We start from the raw sequence: 24650 nt of genomic DNA, 5'->3' as shown, positions 1-24650 counted from the left end.
GACCTTTAAACTTTAAGGTTCAGCTCAGAAGAAACACACATCTTTTCTGTGTATTTCATATTTGTGTCTGAGTTAAATAGCTTGGGGATGAATAATCCTCCCACAGTGAGAGTCATTGGTGGGGAAAAGCAACAAATATTTTAAACAATAATACAAGCTAATATATATATTTCTCATTAATCTTCATTAAGGAGTTGATAAGCAATTATTACTCCAGGTATGGTTAAATATGATTTAATTCATATTAATATGTAATTTCATTTGTTGAGTCTTATGCTTTTACTGCCTAACTGGTACACAGCTGATTAAACAATTTTTTTTCTTATTGCAGAAAACTCTAGAACCCTATATATACATAGCTACCCCAAGTGTATTTTGTTCAAGAAATGTTTAATATCACTCTTATATATTTATGAATATTACAGAATTCCTATCCCCCAGAAGCTCAGAGTTTAGTTGATGAAATAGATAATTATGCTGAATATTATGATCATAATAAAATGGAAACGTGATTTATTTATTGAATATTATTTTTAAAATATTATAAAATGTGCTTTATGTAGATTTTCTCATTTAATACAACAATACTACCTGATAGATATCAATATTTTTGTTCCTGTCTACAAATGAAGAAACAGGCTTAGGGTTATTAAGTAACATGCCCAAGTTCATGTAGCTATATGCAACTCGAACTCCGTTATCTGCTCTAAAGCCTAAACTCTCTTCAGAGACACTTTCAGCTCCTATTTTTAGTTCTCTAAAAATGTCCTATTTTCATTCTGTGTGATCCTGAAGTTATTGTCTACTCTGCATTCAGTGTCTGGGTTTTTGACAAGGTTGAGGGCTATTTTCTATTTTGATTTGATGAGAACCTTCTCTTTTAAGGTCAAAGCTGAAATGTACATTTCACTGGGCCAGACATGGGAGACATATCACCCCCTGTGTATCTTTACTCAAATTTTTCAGTGGTAGCAATTTAGAACTCTTTCACCATTTATCCACTTCAAAGTGGTATTGGCTATTGTTGCATAGAGTGTAATCTACTTGTCTAATTAATAAAACAATTGTATACTTTTCTGTTGGTCTTTGTCAAGCGCTCATGCTGTGGATTACTGATCAAAACTGAAAAACTCAAAACTATTTTTATAAATTCTGATGACTTGAGGGCCATAATAATTGCCTTTATATATTTTTTAAAAGTTGAAGTATATTTTTCTATCTAATTATGGAGAGTAAATTAGGAGGTAGCTACAACAAGCCAAATCTTAAATATACGAAAGTTTTTGTTTTAATATATAAGAGCTTTTTGCCAGAAAAAATGAACACTTTTGGAGGTGGAGAGTTTTTTTTTTTGTCTGTTTTGTCATTGTAGATGTCAAGTAGCATCTAGATATCTACATTGTAGAGATATCAAGGAGGTAATTCTAGCATTAGACAAAACTCAAAAGGTATCAGCAGTCTTTGCTTGCAGACTCTGTTTTTCATTCCTGAAGCACAACTCAGATCCCATGTCCTTACTCTCCTAAGGCAAATTTACTTACCAAACACAAATGAATAATGGAGATTTTAATGAAGATTTCTTGGGATGAGAAAGGGGAAAATGTATGTTACCAGCCACATAGCAAGGAACTTTATGAAATTTTCATTACATACTTTGTTTTTCCAAATCCTTTCCTCAGCTTTCATCTGCCAGGGTGTTTTCAGCTCTCTGTGCCTACAATCCTTATTCATTTAGACTCCTTAATTTTCATGGATCTCATTCTTCTCAACTGAATGTCAACAAATATTCTCTGCAAGACTCTATCCCCCTTTTGAAATCAGAGCAATATAGCTCTTTATTTCTCCAATCATGTATATTTCTAGTCTCTTCACCCTGCTGTACTAAGAAAGCACTCACTGGCTAACTATATCCACTCTTTCTTAAACTCGGGGAATTATTAAAAATAACTATAACTTTCTCCATGATATGAATACATATATGCATACTTACATGTATCTTGAGATTAGAATGTCTTAAACATTGATGAAGATACCATTTGGATTAAGAAGACTGCAAGTACAAAAAACATTATTTCTGCTGTCAATAAGCTTAAAATTTTGCATATATATGTTATTTTTTGTATTTGGACTGAACATGCATAGAGGGAAATCAGAGATTTGACACTAGCATCCATTATCATGTTGTCACAAATATAGCATATATTTTTTAAAGAAAATCAGTTAAGACGTACCTTGCTTTTTTTTTTTTTCATGTGCAATATAACCAAAGTTCCTGGAAGTCACAAATAAAAATGCATGTGGAGAAAATTGGACTCCTTTTTCTCTTGTTTGTATTTAACACAGGATAACATGGCTCTTACTACATCCTTTGTGGTAACAAGTTCTTGGTATTTTGGTAGCTGCTGAAGCTGCCTCACTTTTTCCTTCTCTTTTCCCTCTGTTCTTCCAAAGTTCTTAATTGAAGGACAACCTGCAAGGCCACAGAGAAATGGTTTCTGTAAGTAATTGATACTCCAAGAATTCTGAATTGCACAGATGAGTTAGACACCCCAAGGAATGAAAAAAACTTCACAGAAAGTAAGAGAAAATGAAATGTTTAGAGAGAAAGTATGTGAGTTGGATTTCAAGGGAAAAAGTGAAGACAGAAGCTTCTGCCTTCTCTCTTGCTCTTTCAAGCTCTTTTAAATATACATTAACAGTTCTTGGTTTTACCTTATAATATTGGGGCAAAGTCGTAGCCATTAAAAAAAAACCCCACAATTTCCTTTGAAAAGCAGTGCCACTTTTAATTTTAAAACATCTCATGTTTGTGTTTATATGAAGTATGGAATGTATCCTACAGTTTCTTATGAATCTTGTAAATCTACCAGTCTGATGTTTTTCTACCTCAAGATTCACGAGGTAATGTGCAAAAAAGCATAATGAAGTAGTTTTATTAAAACAGGAAAGTATTATGATATTTGCAAAGTGACAGAATTAAAAAAAATAACATGACTCCTAAAATTTAGATGTCTTCTCATTTGTTTCATATTTCATGAAATGAAAATACCCCAGAAATGCCATGGGATAATGTTCTATTCCCTGAAAACTATTATATATGACCTTCATACAATAGATGTATAATCTTCATTCTTTAATTTTTAGTATATCCACAGTTGTATTATTTTGCTCTCTTATATATAGATTTATTTTATTTTCCATTGTAGAAACTTACCTTCTTAGCCTTTAGGCATTTTGGGAACATGTGGTTTCATTAAACTCTGTTTATTATAAATCTGTCCATGGTAGTCAATATTTTTGTTACCTTGTGACATTTTCATTTTCTAATTAGATGGTAAACTATTCAAAATCAAAATAAAAACTTATACAAAATACTAGCATTCTAGCTTATTTTTTTTTAAACTGGGGTGAGGTGCTAAATAAGTTATTAATTTGTTTAGGACATACAAGTGAGTTCAATAAACTTAAAAATAAACTGGAAGGGTTGATGTTGATAGTAAATAATAGCGCTAAGCAATCTTAATTTTATAAAACTTAAGGAAATAAAGTGCACCCTTTTAATTCTTTAGCAAGCTACAAAATTGTAATGAGTTAGGGAATCTCAGTACAGATTCTTAGAACATTTTAGGATTAAAGAAGAGATTTTGTCTGCAATAAGGAATGTCTCATGTTAGTGCTTTACGGTATTTTTATATTGTAAATTCACTGCTTTTAGTGTTCTATATATGCGATGCAAATATCAACAGTTAAATATAGATTTCATGGTTAATTTCTTCAGTAAAATATCAGTGTCCCAAACTCTGAGGGACTGAAATACTTTGGATATATTTATTTACTATGTATTTGAGGCTTAGTAATTATGATGATATCTAAAACCGTTATATGCATTTAAATCTATTTGTTACATGATTAAATTTTGAATTCTTTTTCATTTTGGAGTATATTGAACATAAATTGATATTTTATTTGAGTCTTAAACACACTGCAAACATTCCACTTTATTTGATACTTTTGGAACTTTTAGATATAAATCTAGATTGGCTTAGGCCTGTGAACCCATTGGTGAGGGCTTGATACCGTCTCTGGCTTTAAATCTTTGTAAGTAATTGTTTAACATAAAAATTATTGAAACTTTTTTTAGTGATTGACTCTGCTGGGTAGACTGAGCAGATATCATAAAAATGAATCTGTTTAAACTAAATTATAAGATATTAAGAAATTATGTATATTTGCATTCAGAGTGCCTGCCACATAATATGTGTTACAATAATTTGTTAACAAAATGAGCACATGAATGCATCAGTAAAACAAACCTATTCTGTAGAAATACTTTAACCATTTTTCTTCCTTGCCATTTTCAAGTCATTTATAGATATTTCTTTTTGGTAATTGCTGTAATTTTTTTATACATACATTTTGCCTTTTATTAAAAGCATATTGCTTTGCTATGTTGCTTATTTTTAAACTACAATAGAGGGTATGTGATTACTATACAGTTTCATAGTTTATTTTGTTGTGCATTTATTCATTTACTCAGAATGCATTATTTTCTACATGCCTGACCCTTTGCTAGGAGGAAAAGATGCAAAGATAAATAAGACATACCCTCAATTAATGAGGGAAACAGAAAGCTACATATTTTAAAACAATCTGTAATATACATGTTATGTAAAACCTAGAGTATGTTTTGGGGTATCAGAAGAAGAGTTTCTTTATGGACTAGGGAGTCTGAGGAAGATGAGTAGAAATTTCCTAGAAAAAATGGAAGACAAAGAATAAATCCCAGCTTCTGAGGACTGAGTAAGCACAAACATGGAGATAAGCAGAAAAGTAGACATGATGGACACTGTAAAGAATCAGGTCTAAGTTTGAAGGAGGAAGCATAAATATAAGAGGCTTGAAAGAGGTAAAGATACCCCAGAGTTCCAAGAGAATGTTGGAGAAGGGAGCCTGAGTGGAGACTTGTCTCTTTCTATAAACTATGGACCCAGGGTGTTCAGAGAGATTTGCTTCAGACATAGCCTAGGAGAATGACATGAAATGTTCTGTAGAATCCTGGAGAGGTTCTGTTCTTCCAGCTTTATCATATTTCTATATCTTCTCATTACAAAATTTAATGAAATTTTAATCTTTTGATATAAATTCAAAAGGAGTTAACATACATTGCAAAGAGAGCCCTCCCCAACCCGTCCCTCTTTCTTGTATAGTTTGACATTCCTCTCAGCCTTCACATGAATTCAAATTCTGGTGTTCATCTAAGTTGGCAGGAGTATGGGAAGCAAGGGAGTGTGCAGGTGGAGTGAATGGTGGTGGGGGCACTGTTTTTCTTAATTACATGTTAATATGCTTTGTCTTGCTAGCTTTGGAGGATTTACATCACTGTGGAGCACTTAGGTTGGAGCATTTACATCTCATTGCAGCTTTACAACTACCTTTATCTCTTACTGTTTTTCTTGCTTCCTGCTGGGAACCTACTGTGAAGTACAGTTGACTCTTTACCTGCATGAGTTTGAACTAGGCTGGTCCACTTTTAGGTAGATTTTATTCCACCTCTGCCATATTTCTGAGAGCAAGACCAATCCCTCTTCTTCCTTCTCATCCTCAGCCTACTCAACGAGAAGACAATGAGGATAAAGACTTTTATGATAATTCACTTCCACTTGATAAATAATAAATATATTTTCTCTTCCTTACAATTTTCTTAACACTTCCTTTTCTCTAGCTTACTTTATTATAAGAATATATTATATACTACATACACAAAATGTGTGTTAATTGACTGTTTATGTTATTGGTAAGTCATCAGTAAGCTATCAGTAGTTAAGTTTTTGGGAAGTCAAAATTATATGCGAGTTTTTACTGCACTGGGAGTGGTGGGGCTCGGTGCCCCCACCCCTCCTGGCATTGTTCAAGGGCCAACTGTTAGTGTCTAATGAAATACTGAAAACTACTTGTTACAATAATGAATTCATACATAGATGAATACATGAAATAATACTGTTTATTTTCCAAGTCCTGGAAAATTTTAGACTAGAACATAAGCTTCTAATTCCCTGCCTACTTTCATTCTCACTCTAGTTATGAGTTTTCTTTTTTTTTTCTTTTGCGATTGTGAACAGTTTATTATTTTCTATACTTTGGAACCACTTGTAAATTATCCCAGTTCTTTTCCTTGAGTTCTCATATTCTCTCTCTCTCTCTTTTTTAAATTTATTTAAGCTCTGGGATACATGTGCAGAACGTGGAGGTTTGTTACATAGGTATACACATGCCATGGTGGTTTGCTGCACCCATCAACCCATCATCTACACTAGGTATTTCTCCTAATGCTATCCCTCCCCTAGCCCCCCACCTCCCGAGAGGCCCTGGTGTGTGATGTTCCCCTGTCTGTGTCCATGGGTTCTCATTGTTCAGCTCCCACTTATGAGTGAGAACATGTGGTGTTTGGTTTTCTGTTCCTGTGTTAGTTTGCTGAGAATGCTGGTTTCCAGCTTCATCCATGTCCCTGCGAAGGACATGAACTCATCCTTTTTTAAGGCTATATCATATTCCATGGTGTATATGTGCCACATTTTCTTTACCCAGTCTGTCATTGATGGGCATTTGGGTTGGTTCCAAGTGTTTGCTATTGTGAATAGTGCCGCAGTAAACATACGTGTGCATGGGTCTTTATAGTAGACTGATTTATAATCCTTTGGGTATACACCCAGTAATGGGATTGCTTGGTCAGATGGTATTTTTGGTTCTAGATCTTTGAGGAATCGCCACACTGTCTTCCACAATGGTTGAACTAATTTACACTCCCACCAACAGTGTAAAAGCATTCCTATTTCTCCATATCCTCTCCAGCATCTGTTGTTTCCCGGCTTTTTAATGATCACCATTCTAATTGGCATGAGATGATATCTCATTGTGGTTTTGATTTGCATTTCTCTAATAACCAGCGATGGTGAGCTTGTTTTCATATGTTTATTGGGTGCATAAGTGTCTTCTTTTGAAAAGTTTTCATATTCTTCACTCACTTTTTGAGGGGGTTGTTTTTTTCTTGTGAATTTGTTTAAGTTCTTTTTAGATTCTGGATATTAGCCCTTTGTCAGATGGATACATTGCAAAAATTTTCTCCCATTTTGTAGGTTGCCTGTTCACTCTGATGATAGTTTATTTTGCTGTGCGGAAGCTCTTTAGTTTAATTAGATCCCATTTGTCAATTTTGGCCATTGTTGCCATTGCTTTTGGTGTTTTAGTCATGAAGTCTTTGTCCATGCCTATATATTCTTTGTGAAATTATCAGCTTGTTTATACATTTCTGATTATGAGTGAATCTAGGTATTCTTACATGCCTAGAAAACATTTAGTTTTCTTCTCTGTAAACTATTCATGTCCTTTATATATTCTTCAAATTCTTCTATTCTTATTCTCCCTCTTTTTTTCTTTTGCTTTTCTCACTTTGTGGACTTTAAAAGTTTATATGTTAAGGAACTTAATCTTTTGCCAAATATATTTTCCTAGTTCGTGTTTAGTATTTTGAATTTTCTTATGATATTTTTACTTTTGTGGAATGAAATTTGTCAGTCTTTTCTTTTGTAGCTTCTGGATGTTAAAGCCTGACTATATTGAAGGTAGGCTCTTCAAAAGACAACTAGAAAAGATACATTAATCATGTGAAGTTAACCTAATTAGTTGAATTAATGCAGTAAGGCAGAATGCTAACTTGACAGAGTAAAGTAGTATCTGAAAATGTGTAAACTAGGGCAGAGTAATTTATAGGGAGTGCCAGAATGGGTGAATTCAGGTGGGTCATTCAGGAGGAGATTTGCCTGAGATTGGGCAAGGTATATGACCAAAAATTGCTTTGGATTGATGGGCATAGCAAAATGAGGATCTTAAAGTGAGCCTTGGGAAACAAGCTATCGGTCTTGATAAGTAAGTTCACAGTCTTATCTTTTAGGAGCTCTTATTTCCTGGAGAAAGAAGCTAAGATATTTTTGCCTGGTCTAAATATTGTTTAGTACAGAAACAGAACAGTAAATTATGTCTGTCTATATTGTTTAATACAAGGATAGAGAATTATGTTAGGTTCACTTCTCAGTTATGAAGAAATTCTCCTGTAATATCTGTATTACTTTTATAATTATTTTTTATACCTGACTCTTTCTTGTTAATGTAGTTTATTTTCGTGAATTGTGTAAGATTTGTATATCTTTGTTTTTGCAAAACGGCTACCTGGTATCTTGGTACTATTTATTGAATAACAATAAATGTTTCTCCAATGATTTAAAATAATATCTTTATGAAATATGATTTTTTTTCTACATATTTGGCTCTTTCTGTATTTTTACTTCTATTTCACTGATCGGCCTTTGCATGCATTACTATGCCACTATTTAAATTATGAAAGCTTTGTATGTTTTGAAATTTGCAAGCAGTCATTCTGTCTCATTGCACTTCCTTTTCAGAGATTATTCTGGCTATTCCTAGCACTTTATTTTTCCACATGAACTTTGGGATCAGCTGTTATTTTAAATGAAATTTTAGAATAGAATTAAAATATTGTCTAATATTTTTTAAGAAAAATATTACTTGATATTTGTTGTGGAAATGGGTTCATTTAGAAATCAGTTTAGAAGAAATTGTTTAATTTTTCACAAGAAAAGATAGCATCTAAGACCTTATGTACTCTTCAGAGTGCCTTGATATGTTCTTTATATAATACTGGCATAATTCCTTAAAACTTTAAATCTAGCTTTAATGGCTTTTAATTTTGGCATAAAAATGAGGGCTTCTCTATTGCTATAGCTATATATTCAAATTCATTATGATTTCACTAACCGAACTATTAAATTTATGTCAATTTTTTATCCTACCGTGGTTAGTAATTCTCTCATTGCTCATGTAGTTTTTCACTTTACACTTTGGACTTTGAAGAAGTACCATTGTTTCTTCAGCAAATGGTGTTTTACATCTCTTCATTTCACATACCTTTATTTTCTTGTCTAATTTAATTGGCTAGTACCTTAAATACAACACTAAATAGCAACAATGATAGTGGGCATTGACTTGTTCTCAACTTCTTTAGGAATGAGTCTAGATTTTTCTCATTAAGTGTAAAACTGACTTTTAGGCACCATATCAGTGTTTTATAAAGTTAAGAATTTTTGTATTCCTATTTCAATATCTTGTAACTTGACCAAGTAACGTCTTCAGCAGAAAGTTTCAGGTATATTTTCTCTCCTGTATGTCTTTTTTAATATTACTGGATTCAAATCTTCTTTTATTTCACAGTGCTATTTTTGAAGTGTAAGTTGTAATTTTTTTTATCTTCTGTGCATTTGGTTATATTTGAGAACTCCAAGAATATCTATGTTGAGTTGGTTTTACATATCTTTTACATAGCTTTTTTTCTATTTCTTTTAATTATTCTTTATTTGCTTAATTTTTTCAGTTGTGACCATTTTGTGCTTTCTTCAGCATTTATTCTTTATGCAAATTCCAGTTATTTATTACTGTGAATTTGTTTTCTTTGTTCAATGTCTTTCTGAAGTTTTCAGTTCACATCTCTTCTCCTATTCATTATTTCCATACTGAGTTCCTGCATTCAAGTTTTGTCATCTCCATTTATTAATAATTGCTTATTTTTTAATGGAAGAATGTAGTCACAAATTTAATCTGCGTTGTAGTACATTTTTTCTCTTCCATGTTTCTCCATTGTAGATAATTTTGCTACTTTTAAAATAGTTTTCTTGTATAGTATCTTTGTACGAAATCTGTAACATGTTATGATTTCTATAGATTTCCCTTTCATAGCTTTTTGAAGGAGGTTCCTTTGGGGACAAGGGGGATAGATTTGCACTCTTTACTCTAAGCTTCCCTTCTCCCCTTACCCAGATGACACAGAGACAGACTTATTCCTGCATATATGGTTGTATTTTGTGTGGGTGTGTCTGTATGTGCGTGAAGCTCCATCTCTTGTTGTTCTCTCAGGCACACCAGGTATGGGAAAGCTCTTGTTGACATTCTTCTTTCTACATTGGAGCTTACAAAACCCATTCTTTGAACTAAAAATAGATTAGAGCCAAAGTGATATGGGACTTCTGATCCTAAAGCTCAAAAAAGGTTGCAGCTTCTGCTCTTTCTGTGGAACTCTGCCACCACCATATGAAGATGCTGACTTAGCCTCCTTGAGGGTGAGAGACCGTGGGAGAGAGAGGTCCAGCTGAAAATCAGCACTAATTGCCAATCAAGTGCTTGAAGCTATTTTAGACCATTCAGTTGCAATTGAGCTGCCAAGGGATTGATATGAATGACTCCAGGTGAGACCAGTAGAGCATCTGCCCCTTTGAGTTCAGTCTAAATTGCTGATCCATAGAATTGTGAACAAATAAATGCTGGTTGCTTTTAGCCACTGTATTTTGGAGTTGTTGTTATAGAGCAATAGAAAGCTGATGCAGTAGTTTAGTATATTTAATAAATATTTCACTGCATCTATGCCGTACATTATCAAATATGATATGAGACTAGCTCATGCATTATTACAATTTTTAAATAATGGAGTATACTACATTTTAGAGTAAGGTTTTTATTGATGTGCTGAAAATTAGCCCTTTGATAGTGCATAAAATAAGACTTGTTACGGTATTCAGAATTGCTCTATCTTAAATCAGCATTTCAGCATTCTAAATTATTGCTCTCACTCCAGTCGTTTGGTTGGAGCCCTGTGACAATATACATAAATGTGTCAAAAATTTAACAACTTATCCAATACATTTCATATTTGATTAAAAACCTATTCTAAGATTATAAAATAAATTTCATATTTATTAGTTGGTAAACATATCAGTGACATATATCAAGTTTTAACTTGTCTCTAGAAGGCTTTCAGTCATTTCAAACAGCAAGATCTTAAGTTGATTTCTAGATAGTATTTCTTTGAAGAGTGTAGGGTTTGTAGTGAGTAAATAAAAATTTGAGTTGTAGGGCTAAGATCAGGAAATTATGAAAATGAAAGCAAGCCTTGTCTCTAACATTTTAAAACTGGTTGTTTTTTTGTTAAGAAAATTATTTTTAAAGATTATGGTTTTATGTGTAGTGTAGATAAATATAAAAATTGCATTCATTTTTAGTGTGAATTTGAAGAGTTTTAGCTAAGGTATATACCATGTAGCCATGACTGTAATCAAGATATAGAACATTACAATCACTTTGGGGGTTAATCTCCACCACTAATCCTTGGCCTTACACAACCATTTATCTATACTCTATCACAATCTACTATAATATCTTTCTTAGAGTTCCATATAAATGGAATCGTATGGTCTTTACTCTTTGTTTTTGACTTCTTTGCACATAATGTTTTACAGAATCATTTGCGTTGTGTGTATCTGTAGTTTGTTAGTTTTTACTGTTAAGTAATATTCCATTGCATGAATATACACAGGTTGTTTATCCATTCCCCTGTTGACGAGCGTTTGAATTGCTTCCCACTTTTGGCTACTATGAATAAAGCTGCTATGAATATTTGTGTACAAGTGTTTGTATGTAGATAGGTTTTCATCTCTTTTGGGTAAATACCTAGGAATTGGAATGTGTAACATTATAAAATACTGCCAAGATGTCTTCCAAAGTGGTTTTACTGTTTTAAATTGCTGCAAGCAATGTATGAGAGTTCTAGTTGCTGTACACCCTTTCCAACGAATACCATATACACTTGGCATTTGTCGGTCTTTTAAACTGTATTCTGTCTGGTGCATGTGCAGTGACATCACATTGTGGTTTAAATTTGCAATTCCCTGATGACTAATAGTGTTGAATATCTTATTTATGTTCTCTTGGACACTTTATCTTGTGTTGCAAAGTGTCTATTGAACTGTTTTACTCTATTTACATGTCAATCTTATTATTTTTGATTTGTAAGAGATTTTTCTATACTCTGGATAGATACCTGTAGAATATTTTACTGATACCTGTAGAATATAGTAATATTATCCTCAGTAACTTATGTTTTTATATTCTTCACAGTGTTTAAGGAAGAGCTGAAGTTCTACATTTTAAAAAGTCAGTTTTATCAATGGTTTTCATTTATGGTTTGTGCTTTCTGTGCCGTATTTAAAATATTTTTGGTTATCCCCAAGGTTGCAAAAATTTACTCTTATGTTTTCTTTTATATATTTTTAATAGTTTTAGCTTTAAGATCTAGATCTGTGATTTTGAGATAATTTTAGTGTATTGTGTGTGGTAAAAATTGAGATGTATTAATTTTTTATATGGTCATGTAGTTGTTGAAGACCATTTATCTGAAAATACTCCTGCATTGAATTCCCTTGTCCATTTAGCTGAAAAATCAATTGAATGTACATTTACAGATCTGTTTCCACATTCACTATTAGCACAAGATTTTTAAAATGAGAGTAACACCTCTATTTTAGTTTTAATCCATAAAGCAACTTGGGTTAGCTCTTAACATTTTAGTCACATTGAGGGACTGATTAGCTAAGGGAATGAGAATGGAACAGGAGACATTGTAAAGATCTAAACATTGTGATGGGGCAGCCTCAGTAATTAACAAAGGTGTTAATTACTTCGAACATACAATGTTAATGTATGCATTGAACATTGGCCAGCAGGAGAAGGGTATTCCATAAAAAAGGTTTGTCCATGTCCTTTGCCCACTTTTTAATGGGGTTGTTTTATTCTTGTAAATTTGTTTAAGTTCCTTGTAGATTCTGGATATTAGATCTTTGTCAGATGGATAGATTGCAAAAATTTTCTCCCACTCTGTAGGTTGCCTGTTTGCTCTGATGATAGTTTCTTTTGCTGTGCAGAAGCTCTTTAGTTTAATTAGATCCCACTTGTCAATTTTTGCTTCTGTTGCAATTGCTTTTGGCAATTTCATCATGAAATCTTTGCCTTTGCCTATGCCCTGAATGGTATTGCCTAGATTTTCTTCTAGGGTTTTTATAGTTTTGGGTTTTACATTTAAGTCTTTAATCCATCTTGAGTTAATTTTTGCATAAGGTGTAAGGAAGGGGCCCAGTTTCAATATTCTGCATATTGCTAGCTACTTCTCCCGTACCATTTATTAAATAGGGAATCCTTCCCCCATTGTTGTTTTTGTCAGGTTTGTCAAAGATCAGATGGTTGTAGATGTGTGGTTTTATTTCTGAGTTCTCTATTCCATTCCATTGGTATATATGCCTGTTTATTTACCAGTACCATGCTGTTTGGTAAACAAACTTCTCAAAAGAAGACATACATGTGCCCCAAAAAAATATGAAAAAAAGTCCCACATCACTGATCATTAGAGAAATGCAAATCAAAACCACAATGAGATACCATCTCATGCCAGTCAGAATGGTGATTATTAAAAAGTCAAGAAACAACAGATGCTGGCAAGGTTGTGGAGAAATAGGAGCACTTTTACACTGTTGATAGGAATGTAAATTGGTTCAACCATTGTGGAAGACAGTGTGGCTATTCCTTAAAGACCTAGAGCCAGATATACCATCTGATCCAGCAGTCCCATTATTGAGTATATATCCAAAGGAATTCTATTATAAAGATACATATACACATATGTTCATTGCAGCACCATTCACAATAGCAAATACGTGGAATCAACCCAAATGCCCATCAATGATAGACTGGATAAAGAAAACATGGTACGTATACATCATGGAATGCTATGCAGCCATAAAACGGAATGAGAACATGTCGTTTGCAGGGACATGGACGAAGCTGGAAGCCCATTATCCTCAGCAAACTAACGCAGGAACAGAAAACCAAACACTGCATGTTCTTACTTATAAGTGGGAGCTGAATAATGATAACACATGGACACAGAAAGGGGAACAACACACACTGGGGCCTGTTGGGGGAGGCTGGTGGGTGGGGAGCATCAGGAAAAATAGCTAATGTGTGCTGGGCTTAATATCTAGGCGATGGGTTGACAAATGCAGCAAACCACCACTGTACATGTGTACCTGTGTAACAAACCTGCACATCTTGCACCTGTACCCCGGAACTTAAAATCTTTTAGCAAAAATAAATTAATTAATAAAAAATAAAAAATAAAAATAATTGTCTAAGATTAGATTCTTAATAAATATGTATTTTAAATAATGAATGGATTAATAGATGAATAAATGTGGGAAGGTGGAATGACAAATTTTGTCTTTATAGATTACCACTATTTATTTCTACTTACGTTTAGGTTTTCAACAGGTTTCATTCTAAGGAGCCATTTTGTGCAGTGTCAATAACTACAAATTTAGATTTCATCTGGTGAAAGTTTCTCATTTTACATATTAAGCAGACATTTCAGCCATCAGGGAGTTAGATAATGTTCAAGGTACATAGCAAGTGACCAAAGGAAAAAATTGATTCAGATCTTTGAATTTTTTGTATATGGTTTGTGCTCTTTCCTTTACACTAACAGTTTTATTCCAAATACCAAAGAATATAATGCTTTTAAATAAATAATTGAATCCATAGGCTAAAAAGGAGTTTAAAAATCTCTGAAGAAAATCTAAAAAAAAAAAAATTGTCCAGGGGAATTAATGCTTTACTGATTGTTAAGTCTACCTCTTTCTTCTATCAGTTTGGGTTTATATAATGCTTAGCAATGTTGTGGTAGTATTTCCGGGTATAATGCCTAATTACCTAGTTCCCACATCAAGCGAGAGAGATACAGACACAATCTCAAGAAATTAGACACCATCCCTATCTTTTAACAGGGCTATTCCTGTAGAAATCACCTACTTGTTGTAGTGATAGGAAAGTAAAAAGTTGTAAATAGTTTGTTGTTTCTTTCTAACTTTTAACCGAATATAAACTGTTAAGTTGGTTGTTTCCTTCTTTCTTTTGACTGAATATAAATTATCTTTACTGACATATTCCTCCCGTGGATATGGAGTGTTAAGGCTGCTTTTTGCAAGCTAAATTACATATTCAATGCATAATGGATCAGAACAGAGATATTAAAAAATCAGCTTTAGAAAACATAATGGCTTTAAGGCCAAAGCTAGACTTGAGACTAAACTAATTTGAAGGCAATAATCTATTTAAAGAATGAATGTGTTTGTCATTCAGGAGAAGCATTGGCTAGCAGTGGAAGAATAGGCAAAGAAAGTTAGGGATGTAGACACATGCAGAGCTCATCCCAGAGGTGCCTAAAAAGAGAATGTTGTCATCTGCAGGTGTGATGTATCTTATTTGGGTGTCTGGTATAACCCTGTGTAGGGAAGGATACTTTAGGTTATCTGATGCCATTAAACATATGCTTTTTATGGTCCGCTTCTCTTGCTCTGATTCTGTGCTCATCAAGTAATCTTAAATTGGTACTTTGGTTTTCTAGAAGCACACTGAAGTTGACAGTATACTGACCACAGGATATTAGTTTCTGGTTCTGTTACTCATTAACATTCTGAAAGTAATTAAGTAAAATGTCACTTTAATTTTATAACTCAAACTCAAATTTATTTAGATTGAGTTTGCATCCATGAATCCAACAGCAGCTAGGGAGATGAATGTCTGTTAGTCTACAAGGGAGAAATAGGGACAGGGTAAAAAGAAACTCTACTTTGTGAAGGATAAATTGTGACATCATGTCGTATGTTGTGTAGTCAGCCAAGAAGGATTCCATCTGTGAAGGGACATTGAGAGCTGTAATATTTGGAATCCGGATTCAAATTATTCTTATCTGTGTTATAATTCACTTACACAATCTTCTGATGTTCAATATGGAGCTTTTCTGGATGTGCATTGGAAAGAAGGGAACATAATTTGTTCACCTTTGTAGCAAAATGGATTAAATTCAGCTGCAGAAGAGTAGTGGATTAGTTATAAGAAGGGCCAAGAGAGAAGACTGGAGCAGCTATCTGGAATACCTTACTATCATTAGGTATAGATTTTCCAGGTAACACAACAAAAGGACTAGTGCCCTTTCATCTTCAATAAGATTGTCCAATAAAAAGAGGTATTGGATATATTGTTTCATTATTTCTATTTATGTAGCAGTTGTCTTTTAGGAACTAGGTTGAATAGGTAGTCACATAGAGTTGCTTTAAATAATCTCAGGTAGCATTTATATCCTTCTATAAAAATACAGTTACAAGTAAAAATGCTTATATGGTTAAAATAGAAGCACAGATGATTTTTTTTTTTTTTCCTCAGGGGTGTCATTTGATGTGTGGGGAAAAAAATCAGAGTTGTCAACTGACATTGGTGATAGTCCTTTGTCACTACTCAGGTTCAAATAGATATATTTTAAACTTAGATTTTAAAACATACAGCTATGAAAAATGATATTTCAACAGGATAATCTTCAGTGATTTTTGATAACGATAAAGTCTGACAAAGTATTTCTATTTAAATACACTCTGTGAAGTAACATAGTATAGAGTCTCGCTAACATAGTATCGGGACCTATTATTCTCTCACTAAGCAGGATTTAAGCTTCTGGTGAGTGCTTCCTTTGGATAGAGTAAAAAGTTATATATCTGTAGACAAGTGAGGTAATTCTTCTCTACTCAGTTAAAAAAGAAGAAAGAATGTATATCTTATTCTATTTGCTCATTGCAGATGAAATCAGGCATTCTACTATCTCTTTAATGATGTATAGACTGTACAACGTCATGGATTCTGAGGCAGTGTTTGGTAAATTAATGAAAGTGTAAGCTTTAGCTCTACTTCTGTAAAAATTAAATGTGGAATTCAATAGAGTGTGTCTAGACTGAACAGAGCATTAAATTAAATTTGTACTTCATTTTGGCTTAAGAAAATAAAGAAATTATTGGTGGAGCATAGAACGTGGATTATTCATAGAACTGGAGCAAATTATTAGTTTTCGATGGCAGGCTTATTCATATTTAAAAGAATGCTTGGATATTATGTAAGCCATAAGTTTTTAGCTTAAGCATATAGCAAGAGCAAAAATATATTAAGGCCAAAAGGTTGAAAATTGTATTTTGTGTTTACTCTCTATTTGGATGGAGGAAATCTACGCAAAAAAAGTAATTATAAGATAGATTCTCCATGGAAAACGTAGATCAATGATTGTGGAAAGGATTTAAGGAGAAATGCTGTGCCCCATAGAAAACCTTCAAATACTAAGACTTCTTCCACTGGAGGATTTGACTGTGTAAGTCAGGCCATCCTGGTGTAAACATCTATAAAACTGGAGAAAACTTATGAAACATCTGTTTGAAGTGTAGAAACAACAGTCAGCACAGGATTGTGAACCTGAAAGGAAGCAAACATGGTGAACTCTACTAATGCCCTGGCTTTCTGACAAGACGAAACATCTAGGCTTCAGTGCAGGGAGAAGTGGCCAAACAGATCAGGTCTTGCTGAATTGAGGAGCTCAGGGAGGCCATGGCGCATGGTGTTTGTAGGGTGGAGTGTTAGAGAATTCAGATCTACATAGAGAAAGAGAGCTCCAAAAGTTACCAAGTTGGACTGTCAAATCTTTGTGTAGAGGGAAATTAAACAAAGACAAGCAAATAATAATTGCTAGAAAGTCACAGCTTGCACGTGAGTGGGAGATATCTGCATTCCTATCAGCCAGAGTCAAGAGACATTTCTGAATATCCCAGGCATCTGGTGTAAAACCTGTAAAGGTCTCACATAGTAGTAGCAGGGCTAAATTTGCTACAAAGTAAAGGTTACTGTAGACCCCACTGAGAAAACTTAAATGACAAGCCTTGAAAAGATTAAGCTGATTTGCATGTAGCTGTAACGTAGTGTCAGGAGCTCTGAAGGGTCTGAGTAAAGTTTTACCCTACTTGGATGTTAACAAGTTAGCTTCATGGAAGCTGGCAGGAGACACAAGACTTTTGGAGATAAAGTATAATTTTTCACTTGCAGCAATAGTAGTACCCAGGGTATCGTTATATTTTTGTGTTCATTCCCCGAGTCCCGATTCCCACAGGCAATGCAGACAAGACTGGATGATACCTCCCCACATAGTAGTTTCTTTACAGGAAAGACACCTAGACCTAAAGGAATTTAAATCTTTTATAATAAGGAATATTTTGATTGTTACCTTTATTATACTGTGCAATGAAAATACCTTACCTTTGCTCCAGAGGGAGGCAGTACTTCTAGTTTTCCAAGGTAGGTTACTATTAAAACATCCTTATATAGTGCACAAACAGAGGAAATCAGTGACTTGCTCACAATATATGTAGGAATGTGAGAGACTCAGGGAGAATAGTCTTCCAGCAATATCTACCATTTTGTCTTCTGGTAAATTTTCCTGTGAGTAAAACAATCTGTTGGCCACTCTGATTAATGTAGCTGATGCAGTCTAGGACCAAATACAGTCTATCTCATGGAGCATTTAATTAGGAACAAATAAATGGTACTTTCCACAGCAGGATGATGCTAACCTGCAATTTTGACCTCAATATTGCCCATAAAAGCTCAATAAATCACCGTAAACCATTAGAGTCTACATTAGAGAGCAAGATGACTTTCTTCTTAGGATCTGTATCAATCTTTCCTCTTTACCTGAGAAATTAATCCACATAGATTTATTAATGATTGCACGTCTACTCGCTGGCCTGCAAGGAGGAAGTCTAGGGCAATTCTATCCACAACTAACTTGTGTAAGTTGTTAGTAAATCAAGGCTAACATGAATCCCTCCCTAAGACCAAGGTGGTGTTATTGATCACTTACATCCAGACCTTGGAAGGATTTAACTGTGTAGGACTGGCTATCATGGTGTCAGAGGATCAGAGGGAAAAAGGTTTTTTTTTTTTTTGAACTGGGATTCATGTGTCTTTCATACAGTGGGTCACCATAGAGGAATTTGTAGCATATTGTACTCAGTCAAGTGGACGTTATCCTTAGGTTCTAGTACCATCCAACAAGAAAATCCAGGTGGCTGAACTAGAATTAAGTTTAAATCTTATAAGCTCCCTTTTGGCTGGGCTGCCACTAGGAGGATGTTCCAATGAGGTCAACTGGGGTAGCTGTTAGAAGTAACAAAGATGAATTATGATTTTTGAATTGGGTCTATGTTATATTTAATTCTGATTATTAGCCAGAATATGACAAAAAATGTATGAAGGCTGATCTAAGGCCATAGAAATGAGGATAGGGAAAACATCTGGAGGTGTTAGCAGGTAATTTGTGTAGGAGATGCAGGATGTTTGGCCATCCCTTGCTGTTTCCTATAAATTTCTTGGTAAGGTTAGAGGGAATAGCATTAAATTTGGTAGAGCCATCTGGTGGGGGATAGCAGAACCAACAGTTAAATTTAATATGTTTGCAACCATTTGGGAATACTGTACCAGAACATTTTCCATGCAGAATTTTTTTTCTATCAACAGTTAACTGCCTGAAAAAATGAACTTTAACACCTTCAAAAGAGACAAAAATATCCTGTCTGACTATTCATAATGTACAGCTTCCAATAAAAATTTACAGATATGAGTAATTGCTATAAAATGTGATTCATGATTAAGAAAAATCTATTACAGTAAACAGATCTAGTAATAACAGAGTTGATGGAATTATCAATCTGTAACTTTAAAACAAACTTAAAATGCAATAGTTAAAAATTTTTAAAAAGGCAGTGTTTGAAAATAACAGCTGATTAGAAACTGCAGAAGAAAGGATTGATGAACTTGAAAACACAGCAATAGGAACTATCTAAACTCAAGCACAGAGGGGGAAAAATTGAAAAAATAAACAGAAGCTGAGTAGTCTGTGTTACAATATCAAGCAATCTTACATGTATGTGATTAGATTGCCTGAGAGAGGAGAGGGAAGAGACAGAAAAACATATTTAAAGACATAGTGGCCAACATTTTCCTAAATTTGTGAGAATTATACGCCCCTAAATCTGAGCTTCCCAAAGAATCTCAAGCAGCACAAACACTAAGAAAATTATACTAAGGTTCATCCTACTCAAAGTGCTAGAAATCAGTAAGCAGAAGGAAAAATTTTTAGTTAGAAGTAAAAAAAAAAAAATTACGGAACTAAGATTTTTAAAAAATGCAGACTGCACTTCAGAAAAACTGCAAGTTAAAAAACAATGTAATCATATCTTCATAGAAAGAAAAAATATATTATTCTAGAATTCTATATCTCATGGAAATACTATTCAAATAAGTCAAAAGATTTTGTACACAAAATCTGAGAAAATTCATTTTTAGCAGAAGTATACTTGAAATAACATTAAAGGGACCTCAGGTTGAAGACAAATGATACCAGGTGGACACTTAGATTTACGCAAAATAATAAAAAGCACTGGAAATGTTCAATTAAAATCCTTTAAAAGATAATTGAATAGTTGAAGTAAAAACAACAGTGTAACATTTATAAAAGTAAAGATTGTGGTAACAGTATCACAAAGGATAAAAGAAGCAAAATTGAAGTATTCTGTTTTACAGTATATGAGAAGTGGTATATTCTTTCAAGGTAGAATGTGATCAGTTGCATACGGTGACTTTAGAACAACTGAAAATAATTAAAAGATGAATAAGCTTTTGGTGGAAGTAAAATGGAATGCTATAGGACAATTAATTCAGAAGGTGGCAGGAAAATGGGAGAGGGGAGAAAAAAACCACATATGACAAATAGAAGCAGAAGATGTAGATTTCAACTATTTAATAATTACATGAAATAAATGGCCTGTAAATATTACATATTATATATAAATTATTAATTTTCCCATGGTCTATACTATATATACTATATATAATATATATTATATATAAATATATATTTAATATAAATATATATTAAAATTTATATATTTAATATAAATATATATTAAAATTTATATATTTAATATAAATATATATTAAAATTTATATATTTAATATAAATATATATTAAAATTTATATATTTATATAATATATATAATATAAAATTCATGATCCCAATTTTGTTCACAACATTCAAAGCATTGTAAGGAACCAGTTGAACAGAAGCCTTCTCTCCCTCAGGCTGATTAGCGTGTTGACCTTGGCTACATTAATGTCATAGAACTTCTTCACAGCTTGTTTGATGTGGTGCTTGTTGCCTTTATCATTCATAATGAACACAAGTGTGTTGTCTTCTTTCTTCTTCATGGCTAATTCAGTGGTCAGGGGGACTTGGTAATGGCATAGTGATCAAGCTTGTTTCTCCTGGGGGCACTCTTCCGAGGATATTTAGGGTTCCTCCCAAGCCATAGTGTCTTGGGCCACTGGAAGGTAGGTGATGTGCAGATCTTTTTTTGTGTGGCTGTGGATATCTTTGAGTACTGCCTTTTCGGCTTTCAAAGGCTTCGCTTCGGCCTGGGCTGTGGGAGGGGCAGGAGCTACCTTCTTCACCTTTGGCACCATCTTGTGAAAAACTGCCCTAGATATTTCAGTTCAAAGTCAGAGACTGTCAGAATAAAGACAAGCTCTAACTACTTACTACTGAAAAATATGCAATTTAAATATAAAAACAGATAAGTGGAAATTTTAAAAGATGGAAAAATATGTATCATGTTGATATTACAATGATCTCACCAGGAATAAAAAGAGGTTTCATAATGATGAAAGGGTCACTTTATCAAGAAGACATAAAGTCTTAAGTGAGTATTTACCTAATAACAGAGCTACAAAATGATATAGAAACAGTAGTAATTCTAAATAAAACCCAATAGAACTGAAAGAAGAAATAAGACAAATTTACAATGATAATTGAAAATTTCAACACTCATCTTTTTCTGTTATTGATAGAGCTAGTATTGTAAAGTAAGAATATGGAAGATTTGAATAACACTATCCACCACCATGATTAAAGTCATGTATCAATATAAAGATCAAATATATATATTATATATATATATATATGAAGAGAGAGCCCAATAAAACCAATAATAGCAGAGAAATAATTATTTTCAAATGCACATTAAATACGACAACTGATGACATATTGGGCTGTAAGACATGTATCAATTTATTTAGAATTACTGAGATCATACACTGAATGGTGTCTGCCCAAATGGAATTTATCAGAAATAAATAACTGAAAGATATCTGGAAAATTACCAAATACTTGAAAATTATGGAATACACTTTCAAGCAACCTAAAGCTCAAATAAGAAACCAAAAGGTATATTAGGTAATAGAATTGAATGCTAATGAAAATACAACGTATAGAAGGCCAAGACAAAGTTAAAGTCATGCTTGAACACAAATTTATAGTTCTAAATACTTATGTTAAAAGATGAGTAAGGTCTAAAATTGTTGACTTAACCATCCAGCTTAAAAAGTTGAAAAAAGGACAAATTAAACCCCAAATATGTAGAAAAACAAAAGAAATTAATGAAATATAAAATAAAAGAGAAAAAGCAATAAAACTAAAATCTGGTTATTGGAAAGAAATTTAAAATAGATAAGAGTTAAACTGGTAAAGAAAACAGATGACACAAATTATTCATATCAGGAATAAAGGAATACTTAACCACAGATCATAGAAACATTAAATGGAAAATGAGACTAGCATGAGCAACTAACTGTATGCCAATAGACTACATAATTCAGACTCAATGGACAGACTCTTCAAAGGGACACATAATTGACCTGATGTGGGAAGAAATAGGATATTGGAAAAAGCCTATTATTAGTTTACCGGGGTGCCATAACAAAGTACCACAGACCGGGTGGCTTAAACAGAAATTTATTGTTTCACAAATCTGTAGGCTGGAAGTACGAGATGAAGATGTCAATAGAATTGGTTTCTTCTAAGGCCTTTCTTTTTGGCTTATAGATGGTGATCTTTTCTCTCTATCTTCACATGGTCTTTCCTCTGTGGGCATCTGTATCCTAAACTCTTTTTGTAAGGACACCAGTCATATTGAATTAAGGTCTACACATATGAGCTCATTTACATTAATTGAGTCTTTAAAGGCCCTGTTTCCAAGTACTTCACATTCTGAAGTACTAGGGGTTAGTGCTTCAATGTATGAATTTTGAGGAATACATTTCAGCCCATAACACTCTATATCTATTAAATAAATCAGGTTTGTGAACAAAAACTTTCCCACAAAAAAGTCCAGTCCAGATGACTTCATTCATAAATTCTATTAAGAATTAAAGAAATAAATAATAACCACCCTATACAAACATTTGAAAAAAAATTGAAGAGAGATACATCCTATCTTGTTTCATGAGGCCACTATAACCCTGATGCAAAACTCAGAAAAAACCATTACAGAAAAAATAGATATAATATCCTTTTAACAACAGATAAATTGAACTCAGCAATATGTAAAGAAGGAGATACATTATGACCAAATAGGGTTTATCCTAGTAATGCAAGGTTGGTTGTATATTTGAAAATCAATATAATTTATCTTATGAAGAGAATAAAGAGAAAACCCACATAATCATCTCAATCTTTTCAGAAAAAAAAGAAAAATTAGGAGCCATTTCCAGATTGTAAAAAGTCTCCACAAATTCAGAATACAAGTAATCTTCTTTATACTGATAATCTACAAGAGTCCTAAACTAACAGCATAATTCATGGGGAAAATTTGAACCCTTTTTCAAGATTAGAAACAAAGCAAGTAGGTGAACAGTCACTACCTGTATCCTACATTACATAAGGTGTCCTGGCCAATTATAAGGCAATGAATAGATATTAAGGCACACAGATTTTAAATGAAAAGATAACTGTTTTACTTGCAGACATGATCATGTACATGGAAAACAACCAAAGGATCCATAAAATAGCTATTATAGCAAATAGGTGAATTTAACACAGTTGCAGAATATAAGACTAATATAAAAAATCAATTGTATTTCTATGTACCAACAACAAGTAACCCAAAATTGAAATTTAAAATACCATTTCTGAGAGGATAAAAACACATGAAAGAATACTACATTTTAATAAAATATATGCATGACATTTACACTGAAAACTAACATTGCTGGAAGAAATTAAACATCTAAATAACTGGAGAAACACACAATACTTGTGAATCTTAAGACTCGATATTATTGAAATATAAATGTTACCAAAATTGACTTATTCAATCAGTGCAATCTCTATAGGCTTTAATTTTGTTGGCATGTACAAGTGAATTCTAAAATTTATGTGAGAATTAAAAGGACCTTAAGTAGTTGCTAAAGTAATTTAGAAAAACATTAGATTTACACTACATAATTTTAAGACTTACTATAAAGCTACAGTAATAAAGACTTTTGCCACAAAGAGATATATATAAAATACACACACACACATACACACACACACACACATATACACATATAAGATATAATGTATCTCAATAGAACTTATATATATGGATGTATATATATATATATAAGGTCAATTGAGATATTACAAATTTCTTAAGGTAATTTAATAAAGATGGGATTAGGCTGGGCATGGTAGCTCAGGCCTATAATCCTGTCACTTTGGGAAACCAAGGCAGGTGAATTGCTTGAGCTGAGGAGTTCATGACCAGCTTGGGCAACATGGTGAAACCCTGTATCTACAAAAAATATCAAAAAATTAGCCAGGTGTGGTGGCGTGTACCTGGAGTCCCAGCTACTTCATGGGCTGAGGCAGAAGGATCGCTTGAATCCAGGAGGTCAAGGCTGGAGTGAGCTGACATTGCACCACTGAACTCCAGCCTGGGTGACAACGTGAGACTCCATC

The 24650-nt window shown here is 33.3% G+C and overlaps 1 long non-coding RNA gene and 1 pseudogene across 3 annotated transcripts in view; one reads left to right on the top strand and one right to left on the bottom strand.

Annotated features, from left to right (window-relative positions):
• LOC134759198 (uncharacterized) overlaps window positions 1-24650 on the top strand; it is a 678818-nt gene that overhangs the window by 264336 nt on the left and 389832 nt on the right. The window lies entirely within an intron of this gene.
• Window positions 20877-21334, bottom strand: LOC134758570 (large ribosomal subunit protein uL23-like; annotated as a pseudogene).

Source organism: Gorilla gorilla, chromosome 1 (genome assembly GCF_029281585.2).
Source record: "Gorilla gorilla gorilla isolate KB3781 chromosome 1, NHGRI_mGorGor1-v2.1_pri, whole genome shotgun sequence".
NCBI classification, from domain to species: Eukaryota; Metazoa; Chordata; class Mammalia; order Primates; family Hominidae; genus Gorilla; species Gorilla gorilla.
The sequence above is the reverse complement of the archived record's forward strand: the minus strand, read 5'-3'. Positions and strand labels throughout refer to the sequence as shown.